Source organism: Schistocerca americana, chromosome 2, assembly GCF_021461395.2.
Source record: "Schistocerca americana isolate TAMUIC-IGC-003095 chromosome 2, iqSchAmer2.1, whole genome shotgun sequence".
NCBI lineage: Eukaryota > Metazoa > Arthropoda > Insecta > Orthoptera > Acrididae > Schistocerca > Schistocerca americana.
This window is the reverse complement of record NC_060120.1, coordinates 326064282-326089268: the sequence shown is the minus strand read 5'-3', so window position 1 is coordinate 326089268 and position 24987 is coordinate 326064282. Positions and strand designations below refer to the sequence as shown.

General features: G+C 39.4%; 1 protein-coding gene and 1 non-coding gene across 2 annotated transcripts in view; one reads left to right on the top strand and one right to left on the bottom strand.

Moving 5' to 3' along the window:
• Positions 1–24987, bottom strand: part of LOC124593759 (zinc finger protein 345-like) — a 192070-nt gene that overhangs the window by 85252 nt on the left and 81831 nt on the right. The gene's annotated exons all lie outside the window — the stretch shown is intronic.
• Positions 5123–5197, top strand: Trnai-aau. The gene has a single exon. It is a non-coding gene; the product is annotated as a tRNA-Ile (tRNA).

Below are 24987 nucleotides of genomic sequence, written 5' to 3'. Positions count from 1 at the left end.
GACCTTTCTGAAGTCAATTCTAAGTGACACTTGAGGTGGTGCAAAGAGTGACACTGCTGAACAGTGCATGATTAGAAATGAGTGACTTGGAGTGATGAATCATGCTATTTATTCTGGCAATCGGCCGGAAGGGGTTTGGCGAATGCCTGGAGAACGTTAATCGGCACCATGGATAGTGCCAATAGTACAGAACAGGTGGTGTTATGATATGAGGATGCTTTCCAGGGTTGTGGTGTGGTCCCATATTGAACTTACGAGAATGCTAATGCAGAAGGTTATGGACAAATTTTCGAGCACTTTGTGCTATGTAAAACAGAGGAATAGTTCAGAGACAATGACTGTTTGTATCAACAGACAAGACACTGTTTCAAAAAGTAGCTTCTATGAGACAAAGGTTTGTGGATAGTACCACAGTATAATTGGCTGCCATTCCTCCACAAACATTTGGACTCGCCACTGAAAGTGTCCCCAGCAAAGTTCAAGCCATCATAAAAATGACGCATGGACACACTTCAAATTGTTGCTCACTAATAGATGCCAGGATACTTTTCATTGGATAGTGTATACACTGCTGTTCTGTACCTGCTGTAAAGAAACAGCAGTTCGAAATGTCAATTATAATGATCAAAACAAACTGAAGAGAAGCACGTCTTGCATCATTCCACATGGTCCAGCATTCCAGGCAATTAGTATACACCATTAATGGCTGTAATAATTAGTTCCCTAAGTGTGTCCACTAAATGTAGGGGGACATGTTTTAGAAATATTTTGTACACACTGTTTATTCATTTTACTGCAAATGGAATGTCATGGTAGTAAGTTGCCAAAGCCCATGTGTTCCTAGTATCTGACAACTAAACCAACACAGATGAACAACATCCGAAGTGTGACAATTCAGGTTTTCGTGGAGGGTAGGTTGATTATGTGGTTATCAATTTTTCCACCTAACTGTGTTGTGTAAGCTGTTAGATGGAAAAAAGATTTTGAAATCAGATGAATAATATACTAATGAGGCAGTTACCACAGAACATCAGGAACTCCGCCCATGTGTGTCAAGCAGATATTAAAAAAGGCACAAAGGAATTATAGACATTGGCTGCAATCCTAGGAAGTTCTGGTCTTACGTTAAAGCAGTACGTGGATCAAAACAGCATATCCAGACACTCTGGGATTTTAATGGCATGGAAACTGAGGATGACACACATAAAGCTGAAATACTAAACACCTTTTTCCAAAGCTGTTTAACAGAGGAAGACCACACTGCAGTGCGAATGAAAAAATGGCTGACATCGAAATACGTTTCCAAGGAATAGACAAGCAACTGAAATCACTCAATAGAGGAAAGTCCACCGGACCTCACAGGATACCAGTTTGATTCTACACAGAGTACATGAAAGAACTTGCCCTCTTCTAACAGCCGTGTACCGCAAGTCTCTAGAGGAACGGAAGGTTCCAAATGATTGGAAAAGGGCACAGGTAGTTCCAGTTTTCAAGAAGGGTCGTCGAGCAGATATGCAAAACTATAGGCCTATATCTCTGACATCGATCTGTTGTAGAATTTTAGAACATGTTTTTTGCTCGCATGTCATGTCATTTCCGGAAACCCAGAATCTACTCTGTAGGAATCAACATGGATTCCTGAAACAGCGATTGTGAGAGACCCAAACTGGCTTTATTTGTTCATGAGACCCCGAAAATATTAGATACAGGCTCCCAGGTAGATGCCATTTTCCTTGACTTCCAGAAGGTGTTCGATAAAGTTCCGCACTGTTGCCTGATAATGTAAAAGCCTATGGAATATCAGACCAGCTATGTGGCTGGATTGAAGAGTTTTTAGCAAACAGAACACAGCATGTTGTTCTCAATGGAGAGGCGTCTACAGACATTAAAGTAACCTCTGGTGTGCCACAGGGGAATGTTATGGGACCATTGCTTTTCACAATATATAAAAATGACCAAGTAGACAGTGTCGGAAGCTCCGTGCGGCTCTTCGTGGATGATGCTGTAGTATACAGAGAAGTTGCAGCATTAGAAAATTGCAGCGAAATGCAGGAAGATCTGCAGCGGATAGGCACTTGGTGCGGGAAGTGGGAACTGACCCTTAACATAGACAAATATAATGTATTGCAAATATATAGAAAGAAGGATCCTTTATTGTATGATTATATGATAGCGCAACAAACACTGGTAGCAGTTACTTCTGTAAAATATCTGGGAGTATGCGTATGGAACGATTTGAAGTGGAATGATCGTATAAAATTAATTGTTGGTAAGGCAGGTGCCAGGTTGAGATTCATTAGGAGAGTCCTTACAAAATGTAGTCCATCAACAAAGGAAGTGGCTTACAAAACACTTGTTCGACCTATACTTGAGTATTGCTCATCAGTGTGGGATTCGTACCAGGTCGGGTTGACAGAGGAGATAGAGAAGATCCAAAGAAGAGCGGCTCGTTTCGTCACAGCGTTATTTGGTAGGCTTGATAGCATTACGGAGATCTTTAGCAAACTCAAGTGCCAGACTGTGCAAGAGAGGCGCTCTGCATCGCGGTGTAGCTTGCTGTCCAGGTTTTGAGATGGTACGTTTCTGGATGAGGTATCGAATATATTGCTTCCCCCTACTTATACCTCCCAAGGAGATCACAAATGTAAAATTAGAGAGATTCGAGCGTGCACGGAGGCTTTCCGGCAGTCATTCTTCCTGCTAACCATACGCGACTGGAACAGGAAAGCGAGGTAATGATAGTGGCACATAAAGTGCCCTCCGCCACACACCGTTGGGTGGCTTGCGGAGTATAAATGTAGATGTAGATATAGAAGTGGGCATTGATTTAAATCAGTGGGGAAAGTTGAAAATTTGTGCCACACAGGGATTCAAACCCAGTTCTCTTGCTTACTAGCCAGATGCTCTGACCACAAGCCATCCATACACAGTGGTCATTGCAACTGTAAGTACCATCAGACCTCCCATCAGACCCAGATTCTCAACATATCCACACATTACTAATGTAATGCCCCTAACCCATTATTCTCATTACTCACAGCATTTCGCTAATTCCCGTAAGATTCTGAGCCTGGTACAGATCCGTACCGAAGAGATCACTGGCTTCTTCACCTTAATTGTACAAGGTGGTCCATTGATTGTGACCGGGCCAAATATCTCACGAAATAAGCATCAAATGAAAAAACCACAAAGAACAAAACTCGTCTAGTTTGAAGGGGGAAACCAAATGGCACTATGGTTGGCCCACTAGATGGCTCTGCCATAGGTCAAACGGATATCAACTGCGTTTTTTAAAATAGGGACCCCCATTTTTTATTACATATTTGTGCAGTACGTAAAGAAATATGAATGTTTTAGTTGGACCACTTTTTTCGCTTTTTGATAAATGGTGCTGTAATAGTCACAAACATATGGCTCACAATTTTAGACAAACAGTTGGTAACAGGTAGGTGTTTGAAATTAAAATACAGAACGTAGCCCGTTTGAACATTTTATTTCAGTTTTTCCAATGTGATACATGTACCTTTGTGAACTTATCATTTCTGAGAACGCATGCTATTACAACGTGATTACCTGTAAATACCTCATTAATGCAATAAATGCTCAAAATTATGTCCGTCAACCTCAATGCATTTGGCAATAAGTGTAACGGCATTCCTCTCAAAAGCGAGTAGTTTGCCTTCCGTAACGTTCGCACATGCATTGACAATGCGCTGACGCATGTTCTCAGGCGTTGTCAGTAGATCACTAGCAAACATCCTTCAACTTTCCCCACAAAAAGAAATCCGGGGACGTCAGATCCGGTGAACGTGCGGGCCATGGTATGGTGCTTCGACGACCAAGCCACCTGTCATGAAATATGCTATTCAATACCGCTTCAACCGCACGCAAGCTATGTGCCGGACGTCCATCATGTTAGAAGTACATCGCCATTCTGTCATGCAGTAAAACAGCTTGTAGTAACATCGGTAAAATGTTACGTAGGAAATCAGCATACATTGCACCCTTTAGTTTGCCATAGATAAAATGGGGGGCCTGTTATCCTTCCTACCATAATGCCGCACCATACATTAACCCACCAAGGTCGCTGATGTTCCACTTGTCGCAGCCCTCACGGATTTTCCGTTGCCCAATAGTGCATATTATGCTGGTTTACGTTACTGCTGTTGGTGAATGACACTTCATCGCTAAATAGAACGCAGGCAAAAAATCTGTCATCGTCCCGTAATTTCTCTTGTTCCCAGTGGCAGAACTGTACACGCCGTTCGAAGTCACCACCATGCAATTCCTGGTGCATAGAAATATCGTACGGGTGCAACTGATGTTGATATAGCATTCTCAGCACTGACGTTTTTGAGATTCCCAATTCTTGCGCAATTTGTCTGCTACCGATGTGCGGATTAGCTGCAACAGCAGCTAAAACACCTACTTGGGCATCATCATTTGTTGCAGCTCATGGTTGATGTTTCACATGTGGCTGAACACTTCCTGTTTCCTTAAATAACATAACTATCCGGCGAACGGTCTGGACACCATCTATCACAAAGCGAAAAAAGTGGTCCAACTAAAAACACTCATATTTATTTATGTAGTACATGAATATGTAATGAAAAAATGGGGATTCCTATTTTTTTAAAATGCAGTTGATATCCGTTTGACCCATGGCAGCGCCATCTAGCAGGCCAACCACAGCGCCATCTGGTTTCCCCCTTCAAGCTAGACGTGTTTCGTTCTTTGTAGTTTTTTAGTTTGATGCTTATTTCATGAGATATTTGGCCCGGTCTCTATCAATGGACCACCCTGTATATATTTGATATCTGTTCTTTCACTCATATCTGAAAGAACAGACACTACTTTTGATCCAGCAGCCATTATGAATTAAGACACAAAGGAATTACAGACACTAGCTGCAAGAACAGACAACACATACGTGTATTTAAGGCAAGGGTGGCCAGTGATCTCTTCAGGCACACCAGGCTCAAACTCTTACACGAACTGGTGAAATGTCGCGAGTAATGAGAATAATAGGCAAGGGGCACAACATTGGCAATGTGTGGGAAGTTGAGAATTTGTGTCTGACAGGAGGTGTGCTAGGGTAGCCTGTGCAGTCACAATGACCACTGTGCCTCGATGACTTAGTGGTCAGAGTATCTGCCCAATAAGCAGGAGACCTGGGTTCGAATCCCAGTCCGGCACAAATTTTCAACTTTCCCCATTGATTTAAATTAATGCCCATTTGCAGCCAATGTCTGTAATTTCTTTGTGTCTTAATTCAGAATGGCTGCTGGACCAGAAATGGTGTCTGCTCTTTTAGACATGTCTGAATGGACAGGCACCCTACATACAGGGTTATTACAAATGATTGAAGCGATTTCACAGCTCTACAATAACTTTATTATTTGAGATATTTTCACAATGCTTTGCACACACATACAAAAACTCAAAAAGATTTTTTTAGGCATTCACAAATGTTCGATATGCGCCCCTTTAGTGATTCGGCAGACACCAAGCCGATAATCAAGTTCCTCCCACACTCGGCGCAGCATGTCCCCATCAATGAGTTCGAAAGCATCGTTGATGCGAGCTCGCAGTTGTGGCACGTTTCTTGGTAGAAGGGGTTTAAACACTGAATCTTTCACATAACCCCACAGAAAGAAATCGCATGGGGTTAAGTCGGGAGAGTGAGGAGGCCATGACATGAATTGCTGATCATGATCTCCACCACGAGCGATCCATCGGTTTTCCAATCTCCTGTTTAAGAAATGCCGAACATCATGATGGAAGTGAGGTGGAGCACCATCCTATGGTACGTTTAGCTCCCTGCTTGCTTTATTCGTCGACTCCCGCGGGCTACGCGTGAAACCTGCCCGCACGCGTTCAACCGTTTCTTCGCTCACTCCAGGCCGACCCGTTGATTTCCCCTTACAGAGGCATCCAGAAGCTTTAAACTGCGCATACCATCGCCGAATGGAGTTAGCAGTTGGTGGATCTTTGTTGAACTTCGTCCTGAAGTGTCGTTGCACTGTTATGACTGACTGATGTGAGTGCATTTCAAGCACGACATACGCTTTCTCGGCTCCTGTCGCCATTTTGTCTCACTGCGCACTCGAGCGCTCTGGCGGCAGAAACCTGAAGTGCGGCTTCAGCCGAACAAAACTTTATGAGTTTTTCTACGTATCTGTAGTGTGTCGTGACCATACGTCAATGAATGGAGCTACAGTGAATTTATGAAATCGGTTCAATCATTTGTAATAGCCCTGTATATAGATAGTCAAAAATCAAATTAAATGGTAGTAATCTGACCATAGTGTACACCAAAGAGAATGGTCTTCTTTACACATGAGTTTCTCTGTCGCAAAAAATAAAACAGCTTCTGCTAAGATATAGCTTTCTGAGATAAGACAAATTTACTTCTCTCTGCTGGAGCAGCCAGAGGGGGCAACATATAACTAATTTGCTCGAACAAAAACTGTTTCTTACTATTCTTCTCTGTCTCTAATAATATTGTCATTGACAGCATATTAAGAGGACCTGGATGTCATGGCCTGTAGTTTTTACTATTTTTTTAATTTAATACATCAAAAACTTTTAACAGGTACTGAAATAAAACTTTGATAAAATAATTAGTATATTGTGAACTCTATGCAAAAAAAAAATTTAAAGACCGTGGAATACATAGTGCACTGAATATTGATTTTCATCTTAATACTGTATGTTTTTTTTTTTATTGACTGCTGAAATAGTAAACCAGAAATATTTATCAATTTGATGTCTTGCACATTTTTTTAAAAAAAATGTTTTATAGAAGAAGATGGGTAGATCACATAACTAATGAGGAAGTATTGAATAGGATTGGGGAGAAGAGAAGTCTGTGGCACAACTTGACCAGAAGAAGGGATCGGTTGGTAGGACATGTTCTGAGGCATCAAGGGATCACCAATTTAGTATTGGAGGGCAGCGTGGAGGGTAAAAATCGTAGAGGGAGACCAAGAGATGAATACACTAAGCAGATTCAGAAGGATGTAGGTTGCAGTAGGTACTGGGAGATGAAAAAGCTTGCACAGGATAGAGTAGCATGGAGAGCTGCATCAAACCAGTCTCAGGACTGAAGACCACAACAACACAACAATTTTTTCTCCTAATAATTTAAGAACATATGACATGTTCAAGCTGAAAACATTTGAAACATTGTTGAATGTGTAGGCAAGCACTATTTTATTACTGATGTAAAATTTTGTTTTTGTTGCTTTAATACTGGATGAGATAACGATACTTAATATGCAAAAAATGTTAATTATGGGAAATTTAAAGTAAAGCTTTGCATGTAATTTTCTTCTTACTGATAACATGTTAACACGTTCCAGCTCCATAATCTTCCTGTTTCTGAGTGTCCTTTTCATCTTCTTTAGTTTTCTTTCTTTTCTTTGTTATTCTGGTCGCCTCTGTCATGAAGTAGCTTTTTGAGCTTCAGCGACATGTTGCCTGTCCACTCGTAGTAGCCCACTTTTCCGATTGTCTCCAGCTTTGATGCCTGGTCTGCTCATGGTTTTTAATCTGCTTGCTATTCCATTATTAAAACATATTATGACATCCACCATCACACGCATCTGAAAAGCTGTCATTCCAACAAAAACAGTTTTTGGCAAATGTTCCCAAGTGCAACTAATGACACTTTCATTCGGATTCTGTGTTTTGCCATGTAAACATTTTTGTAGTTCAGAATTTGAAAGATCTCTTTATACTGCCTTTAGTTCTACCATAACAATTTCTGGTATGGGAGGTACTTGTGTATGTTTTTGTCCATTTGCTTCACACCTATTATACTTCCAGCATCTCATGTTTCCTTTTGGGCAGGGGTCAGGCTGTGGATGCCCATCAGTGGGTATTCTGTGCAACAAAGTTGCCCAAAGTGCTTTTCTCAATTCCCTGACATTTTAGCTGTTTCTCCTGATGGCTAGAACATAATATTCTGTAAGGTCTTCTATTTATGATTTGGTGATCCTGCCTTGTTCACCAATTGCTTTGCCATCAGAGAGGTTTTTCTTTTGTCTTGTCCTTGCACAGTTTCCTAAGTCTTGCCCCTATTCTCTTCTGCCCATGTTCTGCACATCCTATATTTTTTTATTTCATTTTCACCATATGTTTCAGCAGCCACAATACTACTGAAGCCTTTAGAGTCACCATCACCAAGGTAGTGAGTGTATCGCACACCATGTCTAGCAAGCGACTTACTAAAAATAGAGGCTACCCCCTTGCTTTCCATACCACCAATGAAACGTTCAAATCTTTTGTCATATTCATGTTCATTTACCTTATTAGCACAACCTTGGCAGTGTTTTGTCACACATTAATAGTCCACCACCTTGCCTATATCTACAGAGGTGTCTGTGACAACTCCATTCAGTAATTTATAGACTCTCTTCTGCCAGGAACTGTCCAATGCAGCAACATTATCAATAGATTGACAAATATCTACAGTTTCTTTCAATGCTCTCTGTACAGACACTTCACAATTTCTGCTAGGGCATTATGCAGATGGTTACAATACCTCTCAAATTTGACTGGTGGCGGTGGGAGATCTATCATAGCACAGAATATCTGGGCTGCTTCTCTTCCCTTCACAATACGCCTCATAGCATAAGCAAAGCAAATCTTCACTTCACTATATTTTGTGCATGTTACATGAGATGTCATTGTACATTTTGTTGCTTTAGACACTCAGAATTCCACAACAATTTTGCTGGACAGACCTCTTCTCTTTCTTATATCTTCACTATACGTAAGGGATTATTCACCATTACAATATTTACATTTAGCAACAGACAAGAGCAATTCTGAAAGCCTGCACTTACTAATTAAAATGTAACCATTATTTTCACTATTTACAGCACCAACATCTTGTTCATATTTGGTAAGTATTTGAACTTGCATTTTGAAGCACTGCCTGGTGAACTTTTAGACCTAACCTAACTTCGCTGGTACATAACAATTTCTCCATTTTTACAATTTCCAACAACACGCTTATGTTGATTGCCACAAAATTTACAACTGCAATTAAACTTCTTTGTTTTTGGCATTTTATGAAGGGGAAACTACAGCCATAATTTTTCCCGAGGGCATACAGCTTTACTGTATGATTAAATGATGGGTAAAATATTCTGGAGGTAAAATAGTCCCCCATTCCAATCTCCGGATGCGGACTGCTCAAGAGGACGTCGTTATCAGGAGAAAGAAAACTGGCGTTCTAAGGATCGGAGTGTGGAATGTCAGATCCCTTAATCGGGCAGGTAGGTTAGAACATTTAAAAAGCAAAATCTATAGGTTAAAGTTAGATATAGTGGGAATTAGTGAAGTTCGGTGGCAGGAGGAACAAGACTTTTGGTCAGGCAAATACAGGGTTATAAATACAAAATCAAATAGGGGTAATGCAGGAGTAGGTTTAATATTGAACAAAAAAAAAATAGGAGTGTGGGTAATCTACTACAAACAGCATAGTGAACGCATTATTGTGGCCAAGAAAGACACGAAGCCCACACCTACTATGGTACTACCAGTTTATATGCCAACTAGCTCTGCAGATGATGAAGAAATTGAAGAAATGTATGATAAGATAAAAGAAATTATTCAGGTAGTGAAGGGAGACGAAAATTTAATAGTCATGGGTGACTGGAATTCAACAGTAGGAAAAGGAAGAGAAGGAAACATAGTAGGTGAATATGGATTAGGGCTAAGAAATGAAAGAGGAAGCTGCCTGGTAGAATTTTTCACAGAGCATAACTTAATCATAGCTAACACTTGGTTCAAGAATCATGAAAGAAGGTTGTATACATGGAAGAACCCTGGAGATACTAAAAGGTTTCAGATAGATTATACAATAGTAAGACAGATTTAGGAACCAGGTTTTAAATTGTAAGACATTTCCAGGGGCAGATGTGGACTCTGACCACAATCTATTGGTTATGAACTGTAGATTAAAACTGAAGAAACTGCAAAAAGGTATGAATTTAAGGAGATGCAATCTAGATAAACTGAAAGAACCAGAGGTTGTACAGTGTTTCAGGGAGAGCTTAAGGGAACAATTGACAGGAATGGGGGAAAGAAATACAGTATAAGAAGAATGGGTAGCTCTGAGGGATGAAATAGTGAAGGCAGCAGAGGATCAAGTAGGTAAAAAGGCAAGGGCTAGTAGAAATCCTTGGATAACAGAAGGAATACTGAATTTAATTGATGAAAGGAGAAAGTATAAAAATGCAGTAAATGAAACAGGCAAAAAGGAATACAAACTTCTCAAAAATGAGATTGACAGGAAGTGCAAAATGGCTAAGCAGGGATGACTAGAGGACAAATGTAAGGCTGTAGAGGCTCACCTCATGAGGGGTAAGATAGGTAACTGCCTACAGGAAAATTAAAGAGACGTTTGGAGAAAAGAGAACCACTTGCATGAATATCAAGAGCTCTGATGGAAACCCAGTTCTAAGCAAAGAAGGGAAAGCAGAAAGGTGGAAGGAGTATATAGAGGGTCTATACAGGGGCGATGTTCTTAAGGACAATATTATGGAAATGGAAGATGATATAGATGAAGATGAAATGGGAGATATGATACTGCGAGAAGAGTTTGACAGAGCACTGAAAAACCTAACTCGAAACAAGGCCCCGGGAGTAGACAACATTACAACTACTGACAGTCTTGGGAGAGCCAGTCCTGACAAAACTCTACCATCTGGTGAGCAAGATATATGAGACAGGCGAAATTCCCAGTAGGTCACAGCTGCAAAACACTAAGACGAATTCTTTACAGACGAATGGAAAAACTGGTAGAAGCTGACCTCGGTGAAGATTAGTTTGGATTCCGTAGAAATGTTGGAACACGTGAGGCAATACTGACCGTATGACTTATCTTAGAAGAAAGATTAGGGAAAGGCAAACCTAAGTTTCTAGCATTTGTAGACTTAGAGAAAGCTTTTGACAACGTTGACTGGAATACTCTCTTTCAAATTCTGAAGATGGTAGGGGTAAAATACAGGGAGCGAAAGGCTATTTACAATTTGTACAGAAAGCAGATGGCATTTATAAGAGTCGAGGGACATGAAAGGGAAGCAATGGTTGGGAAGGGAGTGAAACAGGGTTGTAGCCTCTCCCCGATACTATTCAATCTGTATATTGAGCAAGCAGTAAAGGAAACAAAAAAAAAGTTCGGAGTAGGTATTAAAATCCATGGAGAAGAAATAAAAACTTTGAGGTTCGCTGATGACATTGTAATTCTGTCAGAGACAGCAAAGGACTTGGAAGAGCAGTTGAACGGAGTGGACAGTGTCTTGAAATGAGGGTATAAGATGAACATCAACAAAAGCAAAACGAGGATAATGGAATGTAGTCACATTAAGTCAGGTGATGCTGAGGGGATTAGATTAGGAAATGAAACACTTAAAGTAGTAAAGGAGTTTTGCTGTTTAGGGAGCAAAATAACTGATGATGGTCGAAGTAGAGAGGATATAAAATGTAGACTGGCAGTGGCAAGGAAAGCGTTTCTGAAGAAGAGAAATTTGTTAACATCAAGTATTGATTTAAGTGTCAGGAAGTCGTATCTGAAAGTATTTGTATGGAGTGTGGCCATGTATGGAAGTGAAACATGGACGATAAATAGTTTAGACAAGAAGAGAATAGAAGCTTTCGAAATGTGGGGCTACGAAAGAATGCTGAAGATTAGATGGGTAGATCACATAACTAATGAGGAGGTATTGAATAGAATTGGGGAGAATAGGAGTTTGTGGCACAACTTGACTAGAAGAAGGGATCAGTTGGTAGGGCATATTCTGAGGCATCAAGGGCTTACCAATTTAGTATTGGAGGGCAGCGTGGAGGGTAAAAATCGTAGAGGGAGACCAAGAGATGAATACACTAAGGAGATTCAGAAGGATGTAGGCTGCAGTAGGTACTGGGAGATGATGAAGCTTGCACAGGATAGAGTAGTATGTAGAGCTGCATCAAACCAGTCTCAGGACTGAAGACCACAACAACAACAACAACATGAAGTAAAATGCTTGAAATACACAGTCACAACAACACACGCGAAAAATATAAGTAAGCTCAAGTAATCTACTTGTATCAACAGAAAGATCAACTGCAATAAATCCCTGCTCATAGTTCAATCAATATGTTCCTCAAAGATATTACGCAAACAAGTTGTTATGGAAAGAACAGAATAGAATCTTTATTGTCACATGACACACCATATACAATCATTTGACTGAAACATTGGTGACTCATCAGTGAATAATTCTATGCCTACCTAAGTATACCTAAAACAAGATACATTAAAATAAAGCAAATGGATGCTCCCAGAAGCACATTACAACATAAAAAGATAATTACATGTTAGATTTCTTCCTTTTTGTTAAAATTTCCACAGTGGTTTGAAATCATTCTTTTAAAGTATTTTTCATGTTTGTTTCTCTAGTTTATAAATATGGACATACTTCAAAGAGCACATACTTTCATAAAAGTAGTATATATGTTTATATCTAGATACAGTATAACCTCGTTAGCGCCAACTGGCCAAGACGAACTCGCTGTTAATGGGAAAAAAAATAACGGTCCCACCAGGAATGCAGTAGTTCTTATGGTATGTTTTATCTGTTAACACGAATTTTGGTTAAGGCGAATCAGGAATCTTTTTCAGCTCCTGGCGTAATTAAATTTCACTGTAACACATTTTTGGAACAGTGATCAAAATTTTTTTTTAATTTTTCTTTCATAAAAGTAGTATATATGTTTATATCTAGACACAGTATAACCTCGTTATTTTTCTTTCAAAAATTCAGTCTTGATCACACTATGTATGGACACTTGAAGCATACATGGTGTGATCAAGACTGAATTTTCGAAAGAAAAATTTTTACAAACTTCCGACCTTAGAGTATTCTAAAGCATAATTTATTTTCCGGAATGAATGTAGGAAATGTAGCCACAAAGCTAATTATACTTATTGTTGACTCGTTTTTAATGTATTGTACGTCAGTAGCCGCGATTATCACCTCAATAATCTGTGTATGCTGTACATTGTAAGACATTCAATAATGTGTGCAGCAGCATTTAGGGACGTACTCAGTGCCAGATTTGACAGGTGTTCTATTAGTCGTAGCCATATCGAGCTGGAATACTGAATAAAAACTACAGTTACAACCGGTACCGTAGCACGCGAAAATGGCAAAAAGGAAACAGACAGCTCTAAATGTACAGTTAAAGCTTAAGATTCTAGATGAAGTGGACCATGGTACCAAGAAAACAGCAATTGCAGAGCAGTTTGGAATTCCTAAATCTACTTTATCTATGATTATTAAGAATCGCGAAAAAATTATTAATGCTGCAGCATCAGGTTCTGGAAATAAATCGAAAAGACTTTGTACTGCCAAGTATGAAGACATCGAGACGTTACTGCTAGAATGGTTCAATCATATGCGTGCATCTAACATACCTTTAACTGGCCCTGTGATTCAGTCAGAAGCAAATGATATTGCTAAAGATATGAGCATAGAAGACTTCCGTTGTTCTGCTGGTTGGTTGTATCGGTTCCAAAAGAGATATTCAATTTCATCTGTACAAATTTGTGGTGAAGCAAATAAAATTTATGAAGAAAGTGTGAACAGCTGGTTGCACGAATTCAACCGAGTGAGGGAAAAGTACTCAGTGTGATGTGTTTAAAATAATGGATGAAACTGGATTTTTCTACCATCTTTTTCCAAATCACACCCTGGGGATAAAAGGTGATAAGTGTCATGGTGGAGCACGAAGCAAACAACGTGTGACTGTTGTACTGTGCTGTAATGCTGACAGCAGTGAGAAGTTCCGTCCCTGGGTTATCAGTAAACCTGAGAAACCACATTGTTTTAAAAACATAAATATGGACACTTTACCTTGCATCTATTCTCACCACAAGAAAGCTTGGATCGATAGCACATCATTTCGCAAGTGGTTCCTTTGTTTAAACATTCGAATGGTTGCTCAAAATAGATATGATCTTCTTACATTGGACAGATGTACAGCCCATAACATTCATGATCTGAACCTATCCAACATAAAGGTTCAGTTTTTTCCACCCAACAGCACAAGCCGCCTTCAGCCTTTGGCCCAAGGCATAATCTCTCTCATAAAGAGAGCTTATCGTAAGTGACTTGTAAGAGCTGCAATTCATGCTGCTGAAAACAATAGTGCAGCCCCAAATTGGAATCTGCTTGGCGCAATAAAAGCCCTCGCAGCAGCCTGGAACTCAGTATCGCCACATAATATAGGGAAGTTCTTTAATAAAGCTTGGAGACATAGCAACACTGAAGATGTCCACGAGTTAGAAGATGTCACTTCACCTGATGAATGGACAGTTCTGCAGGACATTGCGAGCCCTGGGATTAGTTTTGAAGAATTCATTAGTGTAGATGATGATGTTGCCGTATGTGCTTCTGTGGAATCAGATGTGCCAAAATCTGTGAACGAGGTGCAAGAAGGGCCATCGGAAGAAACTGAAGAGGAAGAGAATACAGATACCATTCCACCTACCAGTCAGGAGATGTTTACAGCCTTGGACTGTTCAGAACAGTTCGCTTCAACATCCGACATCACTGCTGGGTTTACGGACGCTATCATTATAATTGGTTGTGAAATTACAAAATATTATCGTTCCCATGAACATCAGTGAACCATGGTCGAATTTTTTCCAAGAAAGTAACGTACATAATTTGTGAGTACTTGTAATTTTACAATCACTTTATAGTGTTATAAGTTTACAATAAAGTGATTGATAGTGTAGTGTATTACACATCAGTGTACTGCTGTACATTTATACTTATTAAAACCTGTGTTTTTCACTTAACACAAATTTTTTTAACATGAACTCCTGATTTTTCGGTTTCTTCGGATTTGTGTAAACGAAGTTTTACTGTATTTAGATTCATAGATCACATGATACATAGTTTATAAGTATGGACACATATAAAAAGAACATATAACTCCATTAAAAGGAAACATAAGCATACACATAGAACATAATGTAGCAAAAACAGGAAAACAAAACAAATGTAATATCTCCTACTTGTCTTCCTCATTTACAAAATCATCCACAATGTAGTAGCATTTGCTTTATAAATATTTTCTAATGTTTGCACAGGTGGATTCTAGCTAGCAGTTCTTCAACTTTGAACAGATTTTTTTGCTAATCTTCAAAGCCATGTAATATGGAGCATTTTCAAATAATGTTAGTCTGTGGCAAGGTAACATGTAATCTTCTTTTTGTTTTCTTTCATAAGTGTGCGTAAATGAATTTCCCTCAAAAAGATGTTGGTTTTTTAACTCAAAGAGAAGTGCTTCATATATAAACATGGAAAGAATTGTCAGTAAGTCAAGGCTTGCAAATAAAGGTTTGCATGATTGTCTACTGTTTGTTCCAGTCATAGCTCTGATAATTTTTTTCTGTAGCTTGAACACTCTGAGAAGGCTTCCTTTTTCAACTCCCCCAAAAATTTTGCCATATCTTACCACTTATATAAAATACGCGTGATACACAAATTTCCTAATAGCTAAGTCAGTTACTTTATTCAGAGCTCTCACTGAATAAACAAAACTATTTAACTGCTTCAGTAAGCAATCCACATGATCAGTCCATGACAAGTTTTTGTTTACGGTCACCCCCAGAAATTTGACAGATTCTGCAGCTATCAGTTCTCTGCCTTCATAACTTAACTGTGTTACATATTCAACTGTTTGTTTGGTCCTGAAGTGTACAATCTGTGTTTTTGTTAAGTTTAGTTTAATAGTATTATTATTTATCCAGTTTTATACTTTTTGAAGAGTCTATTTGGTTTTTTGTGATAATTCTTCAGTGTTATTACAACAGACTACTGTTGCTAAGTCATCTGCATACAGAATCCTATCTGAAGTTACCTTACCTGGCATGTCATTTACATAATATAGAAATAGTAATGGGCTTAGTTTGGACCCCTGGGGTACACCTGCTTGTTTTTCCTTCCAACTAGGGCAAGCTTTCTCGCCCTTATGTTGTATAACTACCCTCTTTGTTTCCTATTTTTGAGATATGACTTCCAATTTACAGATTATTCATGGAAGCCATAAGAAGCTAATTTGAGGAGCACCTGCTTATGGTTTACCATATCAAATGCCTTACTGAGGTCACAGAAGATACTGGATATGCTCTCCTTGTTATCGAGGCATTTGCTTATTTTAGAGATTAGTTAATTAATAGCATGTACAATGCTTTGGCCCTTCCTAAATCCATACTGATTATTAAGAATAATGTTGTGTTTTTTATTATATTTTTCTAGTTGGTTACACACTGCTCGCTCAAATATTTTAGAAGTAATTGGTAGTATTGGTAATGAGAGAAAATTTCCTATCCCATCTTGTCTGCCCTTTTTGAGGATAGGTTGAACTTTCGCATGCTTCAGCCTATCAGGAAAGCAGCCCTCATCAAATGATTGATTTATTATGTGACAGAGTTGGGGTGCAATATTATCACATCCTGCCTTTATTATTTTTGTTGGGGCTTCATCCCAGCCCACAGATTTCAGATTTTTTAGAGATTTTATAATGTTAGCCACCTCATAGCAGGATACATGAGTGAATTTGAATTCTACTGATCTGTGCTGCATTATATTGGTACTTACCTGTGGTGGAGGTAGTTCGTTAGTTTTGTTAGAATTTATGAAATACTTGTTGAATTCTTTGCAAATATGTCTGGAGTTTGTAATCATTTCCCCATCTGTTTCTAATTTATGACTAAAACTTTTTGTTTTTTCTGCACCTATTTCACTCCTGACAATTTGCCATACAGCTTTTGATTTATCTGTGGCATCTGATATGTATTTACTGTTTGCCATTTGTTTTGCCTGTTTAACTACTCTACCAAATATTCTTTTGTATTTGTTTACATAGCTGACAAACTCTGCATCACGTTTGTTCTTTGCTTGCATGTGCAGTTTCCTCTTTCTAATACTAGAGATCCTGATGAGTTCTTTTTACAGTTTTTATCACATGTTGTTATGAAGGGGAAGCATTCATTGAAAATGCTCATGAATTCTGATACGAAAGCATTGTAGTTTGTTTACTGAGTCCACTTGCTGAAAGACCAGGATGTTTCATCATTCCTACAGATAGACCGCCTATGTTAAGATGCATTATAAAATTATTATGGTTTAAATCAAACAGAGAGTCATTTAATTGGTTGTCAAATGTGGCACCTGAGTTGATCTTTAATTCTAAATTGCATTCCTTTATTTTCTGTAAGTTTCCCTGTGAAAGACCGCCCAGCACAACAACAGACGTATTTCTACTTTCATTGACAAGAGAGATCTCTTCAAGAGCTTGCTTATGTTAGAAGCTAGCGTCCTTTTACCGTACTTGTTGAGATGCATTCCATGGTATGTGAAACAGTTTCTTTCATAGTTACTAATGTCAAACTTGGTGCAGAAGTTTTTCAGTTTCAAATTAGTAAGTCTAATTTCTTCATTTATGCATGACCAGTCTGGTAAGTCATACCTTAGTGGCAATGTTGTTACGATGACATTGGTGAAATACAGGAACCACAGCACTTTAAACAGCTTCTTAATAAAGGCACTAGCTTTGTTCCTGTAGACGTTATTAGCACTCCCTATGAGCACAGCACAATCAGTCCTTGTGAAATCAGAACATTCTTCATTAACACTCACTGCTCTGCTATCGAAATTTGCTCCTAGTTTTACAATGCCAGAAACTTTAACACTGTCATTCACATTGTTTGTCAATAATTCCTGAATGTTTAGGGCATGACTGTCACCAAATAGTTTCACTTTCTTCTTTTATAGCCGTTTTCCCACTGCTGAGCCATTGTTTGACATACACTTAGCAAATTCCTTTGAAAAACCGTTATTACACGACGCTGAGATGTCTTTCTCAGTTTCCTGTTGTTTATGGCTGTCTTCCTTTAATGAACTACAATTTGTACAGTGAATCAACATGTCCGCTTTGTTTACATTGGATTCTTTATTGTGAACTTCTAGTGATGGAGAGAAATGTATTGTCTTTCCCAAAAGTGCACTATTATTCTTCAGGGCATTATACTTTTTGTTTAGAGCAAACATACCACTTTAAAGTGCTCTGAGTATTTCGTCCTTTTTTCTGATTACGTCTTTAAATTTGCGTTCACAAGCATGACTAATGCAGACAAGACAAGACCATGTAAAATCATCAGTTACAAATTTTATGCTTACTTTGGAACATTTCTCATGTAACCAACAGTGACAGTTGCTACACTTGATGCCATTTAATGCTTTCTTGTCACAAATCTTGCAGTTGTTTGCACTTTTAAGTTCGTTTTTACTGGTGAGTTTTCACTTACGATTTTACCGCACCGTGCCATCTTGCTAGTCCATAATTGAATAATGGTACCATAATTGAATAACATGACATTGTAGGCAGGGTTTTGTGTTTGATAGTAGTGTGATGGACAAATCAACCTTTATATCATACACAGCACGTTGTTACAACAACAATGCAATCAGCAGGGGAATGTCACACACTGCTAGTGTGTACCAAAAATGGTTACAGGACAGCCGACTGGATTTAACGCCAGATTTGGCAGTCAATTGTTTTTTTTTCAGTTGAATGAATCAACCAAATAAACTAGTCTCTCCAGTCACATCAGCTTATGTATGCTTTCACTCACTCTCTGGGTTTGTGTGGTTACACTTGAACTTAAGACAATCAACTAACACAAATCTCTGACAGCTATCTCAGTTAAATTATCACTCAGCCTTCAGATCTGAGTGATTTCATTTACACTATTTTTTTAGCTTTTTTGGTTATATGTGAACCACGAGTAGGGCTGCCAACTTTCTTAGAGACAAATTCTGTATCCTATTTTAAGGAGAGATGAATAAAAAGTATGTTAAAACTTATATCCTAATGTACTTAAAAATAAAAAAATTTTCATACATCTTACATTAAATACAGATTTTGATTGGTTTCAGGGGTTAACAACTGGTGCTACGTTATAAATTTATGTTTAAATAAATGAACAATAACTTTTTTATTTAAATTTACTGATGCTTTGTCTCTCTTTTTCCACTGAATTGCATCCATCACCGATAATTCAGTTTGCTAAATACTGAGGTGGTGTGAACAGAAAGCACATAAGAGAAAATTTATTTTACATCTTTGGTGACTTAATCACTTGCTTTCGAACTATATTTGTTGCCAGAAATATTTGATATCATTATTTAATCTTTTTTTGAACTGCTTTTATTAGAACAGTTTCATGATATGAATCATCATTGCAGGTACTGTATATCACTTTGAACTTATCTTGAGGATCATAAGATATCTTCCATTTACATGCCAGTGAACATTTCAGCATTTTGATACAGACACGAAGTTTACTATTAAAAAAATGTCTGCTCATAAACATGGACAAAAAAACTGAACTGAAAGCTACTTATTAGCACTCACGACAGGTGAAAACAGAATACAGTCAATAATAACGATTTAGCAATGGCAAAATAAGACACAAAGGAATTAATGACATTAGTTGTCAGCGGGTACTGATTTAAATCAATGGGGAAAGTTGAAAATTTGTGCTGGACTGGGATTCAAACACAGGTCAGAGAATTTGGTCCTGACAAGGTATGCTAGGGTAGTCAGTGCACCTGAAGTGACCACTATGTCGGATGGCACAGTAGTCAGTGCACCTGCCTAGTAAGCAGGAGAACTGGATCCGAATCCTGGTCTGGCACAAATTTTCAGCTTTCCCCACTGATTTAAATCAGTGGTCACTGGCAGCTAATGTCATTAATTCTTTCATGTCTCGATTCAAGGTGGCTGCATGATCAAAATGGTATCTGTCTTTCGAACATGTCCGAAATAATACACAAACAAACAATGTCAAAACGATCAAATGTTTACACTTAGAACTGAATGCACCGCACTGCACTGACTGTTTTCATTCAGTTGCTCCACAAACTGCTTTCACTAAAAAGAATGTGTGGTGTCACTGCCAGACACCACACTTGCTAGTTGATAGCCTTTAAATCGGCCATGGTCCGTTAGTATACGTAGGACCCGCGTGTCGCCACTATCAGTGATTGCGGACCGAGCGCCGCCACACAGCAGGTCTAGAGAGACTTCCTAGCACTCGCCCCAGTTGTACAACCGACTTTGCTAGCGATGGTTCACTGACAAAATACGCTCTCATTTGCCGAGACGATAGTTAGCACAGCCTTCAGCTACGTCATTTGCTACGACCTAGCAAGGCGCCATTACCAATTACGATTGATACTGTAATCATTTACCGTCAAGAGCGACGCTCATCATTTATGGATTAAAGTTAAGTATTCCACCAGCTACGTCCATTTTTTTGCTAAAGTCTAATTTCCTTGACCTGTTCCAGACCTCACGCCAGCCTGCGTGAGCTAAAACGCGTGCCTTTCGGCTTCCTCTCAAAACCGGTGTTGGCTCTCCTGCCAACCCACAACATTGGCGACGAGGATGGGATACCATTCCAGCTCGATACTGGGGCTGCAGTTTCACTGATCAATCAAGACACTTACAAACTGCTGGGCACACCTCCGTTGCGTGCTGCAAATGTTAAGTTAAGTACCTATTTAGGTCAAGTGATCCCTGTGTTAGGACAGTGCAGCCTTCTTGCAACATACAAGGGACTAACAAAACTTGTGTCATTTTACGTCCTTCGTTCTTCTTCTGCAGTGAACTTGTTTGGTTTCAATTTATTTCAGTTGTTTAACTTGGCTATAGTAATTCAGGTCCTATCAGTGAAACAGACTGTGCCTTCAGACAGTGTTTCTCGTCTCTGTGAAGAATTTGCCAATCAACTGGCGATGGATTTCAATAGGGGTTGATCCCTTAAACCACAGAAATCTAATCACAGAACGCAATTCACACTTGGCAGGAGTGTCGATTTTTCCCTTCCATCGTTAACGGCTGCTACGCCAAGAATGAGCATTGCAGGGAGGTGGGGACTGGCAAGAATAGAGGTATGAGAAGCAAGGAACATGGCATTATTGTAGATTTAAGCTAGCTCGCTCCGTCCTGAGGGGAGGTTATTGGAGATCTTAATTTACGGACAACCCTGGTCTGTATGCAGTTTGTTGCATGTCACTAAGTGCTTGAACTCTCAAATAATGGATGAACAAAGAATGAGTATTTGCGCATCATGGGCTACACATCTTTTCCACCCCCACCTGTAGGTATATATAAGGCCTATTTGTTAGTTCAGGATATAAGCTAACCCCATTCCAAATTACATCCAAATCCGTCCAGCCACATCAGCTCTCTCTCTCTCTCTCTCTCTCTCTCTCTCTCTCTCTCTCTCTCTCTCACACACACACACACACACACACACACACACACACACACACACACACACACCAACAAACTCTCACATTTATAGTAAATATAAGTCCAGCATCATCTACAAATAGTACAACATTGATTGCATAATCTGGAGCACTTGTATTCATTATACACATAAGAAATAAATGGGACCTAGAATATTTCCTATGGGTACTCCCATTTCTACTTTTTTCTAACTGAAACTAAACTCACATTGTGATTAGAGTAAGATGACATCAGTCTGTGTTCAGATTCTTCGGCATGATTCAACCACTTTTAGCCAGATGCTCGAACATCTACTGTTTCCAATTTTTCTACAAGGATGTCACAGTTAACAGTATTAAGTGCTTTAGAGATCTAAATTAATTCCTTTTAGGCTATTGCTTTTCCTAGAATTCGATAATTTGTTCAGTGTAGCACATTAATGAACAAATAATTACAAATCCATAAAGGACCAATAGCATTGCAGGAGTTCATTTAGACCCTTCCAAAGCATTTCGGATGCTCAGTTACACATCTTTTCCACCCCCAACTGTAGGTATATATAAGGCTTATGTGCTAGTTCAGGATATAAGCTAACCCCATTCCAAATTACATCCAAATCCATCCAGCCATTTCAGTTCTCTCTCTCTCTCTCTCTCTCTCTCTCTCTCTCTCTCTCTCTCTCTCTCTCTCCCATTTTAGAAAATTGGAAGCACAAGGGATTCAAGGATCTGGCAAAAGCAGTGTGAATTTTACCTGTTAGACCAAACACAGATTGATGACAGTAAATGTAATTAACTGATAGGTATATTTTCATTTTCAAAATAACACTGAAAAACAACAAAATAAGATGAGTATAGAAACATAAGGGTCTTAAAGCCATCAGAAAGTAATATCAAAACTGGCATAAATATTGCCAAAACTGGCAAAAAAATAACACCAAAATTGCATAAAATGTTCTTGGATTTCTTGCCGCGTCAGTTCACGGTAAAACTTCAAGCTTTTGACAAGAACCTCCATTGTGTTCATCAGGAGCAACTGATTGTCAGAACAGCTGCAGCGGTGGCCTTATATGGCCCACAGACGGCTTCTGATTGGTCGGTAACTACGTCACGCTGTTGCAGATGGTTTCAACATCTGTGCTGGTGGCACCACCGTACCCGCCATAGCACAAACATTACAACGCATACCTCTGACTGCTATCTGCATCGATTGTTTGCTTCCATGCACTGCAAAGATTCTATCGGCTGTCATGGTTGAAGTTTTTCTCATAAATTCTTATTTCTACAGCCTCCTTAATTACACAGTCCCAGTATATAGGAGCCTGGGGCAAAACTTTTGTTTCATCGAACAGTATTTTATGTCTGTTTGTGAGGCTGCGCTCAGCAACTGGAGCTTTCTCCATTTCTCAATTTTTAATATGTCATTGATGTTCTGCTTAGTGGTCAGAAATGGTGCGAATGAAGTGACCAACGTAACAGCTGCCGCCCTCACAAGTGGTGATGTAAATCCCAGGGATTCTGAGGCAGAGAGTGTCCTAAACAGGGCGTAGCATCTTTACCTTCTTAAGAGGTTGGAAAATAAATGACACACATTTTCATGCCAGGACTCTGCCTATTTAGTTGGATGTAGCTCTGCAGAAGGGAAGGAATGCAGTCGATGGCTCGTTACGTGAATGTTCAACATTTTAATATTTCCTTTTCTTGGTGAACGCTGACATCATACCATGTGACCCATAGCCATTCTTTTGGAGCACATACCTCACACGATTAATTCAGAAATCAAAATGGTCCTCATCAGAATTTTTTTTTTCTGTGTAGCAGTATATTTAAAGCTGCTCTCTTTTGGACTGGGCATTAAGATATAAATCAGTGAGCATTGGCTTGTGGTAAATTGAGTGGCCATGATGTCCATCCAACTTTCGTTGTATCAAAACATCTGAAAATGGCAGCCTTCCTTCTTTCCGTGTCTCGATGGTTAACTGGATGTTTTGGAGTGTACCATTCATAGTTCATGGAAATGCCCAAGAGCTTCCACACTGTGTTGCCCAACCATAAACATATTGTCAACATAACGATAAAATGAAGACGGATGAAGGGGTGCACAGGAACTTTTGTAATTAGTGAGACCACATCCTGGCTGACTAAAATATCATTTGGGCTAACTTTAATCTGTTTAATTTTCTAAATGAACATCTGAGAGTTTTTGATGTGATATTCCCAGTGTTCTATTATTTGAGTCATCAAATTGGTTAAATATTTGGCCAGTCACAGCCCAGGATGTCTATGAACTCTTGCTCTAAGAACTTTGATGCTGTCCTCTGGTAGACCAGAATTCTTCAGGAGTTCCACTGTTTTTCTTCTGTATGACAGAGTCGAGTCCCAATTTATGCATTTGTATGTGCTATCTTCCAACTATGATGCCAATTTGCTGTGATATTCAGTTGCATTAAGCACAACCATAACATTTCCCTTGTCAGCCACAAATACCACAAAATCTTCATCTTTCTGCAATGCACAGAGCCCCTCTCTCTCTGCTCTGCTGATTTTAGATTTGGGCGACTTGGTTGAGGCTAAAATGCGACTGGTGGCAAGTCTTACAGTGTCAATGTTATATTGTAATAGATGCCACACCGCCTATTCCATTCCACTAAGGAACTCCACAATAGGTACAGTGCTTGGTGTAGGAGTGAAATTCAGTCCTTTATTAAGGGCTGACATGACTCCTTTGCGCACATATGAGAAAATCTTCAACCGTGACAGCAGATATAATCTTAACAGTGTGTGGAATCAAGCTCTGAATGCAGAGAAGAGCCAGAGATATTTGTTGCACCATGCACACTACGGCAGGAGCGGTGACGCTACCAGCACAGACGCTGACACCATCTGCAATAGCATGACATAACTACTGGCCAATCAGCAGCCGTCTTTGGGCTATACTGGGTGAACATTAATAACCGACAAACTGCAGGAACAAATTCCTGACTGCAACTAGAGGGAAAAAGGTCCTATGAACACGTGTCTGAAAATGAATTATTGCTACGGTAGACAGTGCTGACAAATGACAGTTTCCTGTCCGTGTGCCATGTATTCTTTGTGTGTTGCAGGCTGTGGTATTGACACAGTTTACTGAAAGCAGTCGAATGATCCAGCATTCATGTTCGGAACAAGCTGAGATGGCGTTTGTGTATGGCCAAGCAGATGAAAATGGTCTAGAGGCAGCACGACTGTGCCAAAACAAGTACACTGACAGACACCCCATTACATCACAAACATTTCAAGCCCTTTTTGGGCAGTTGTATCATCACGGGTCCTTTCCGACAGATGAACATGCAGGGCGGCGGCAGACTGTGCGTACACCAGATATGGAAGATTGGGCCCAACAGTATACTGAGATGGACCCTAGTACAAGCTCCAGGAAAGTGGCCCAACAACATGGTGCAAGCCAAAATTATGTATATCCTCCATGACAACTGCTACTATCCCCATCACTTGCAATCCCATGTAGGTCACTTTGAAAAATCTGTTGTGACACGGATGCTATGTGACTCTGTACTGTGTTCCAGCACAATTTGTTGTCATTGCGTACACACTGTCCATTTCTGGACACATGTTCATA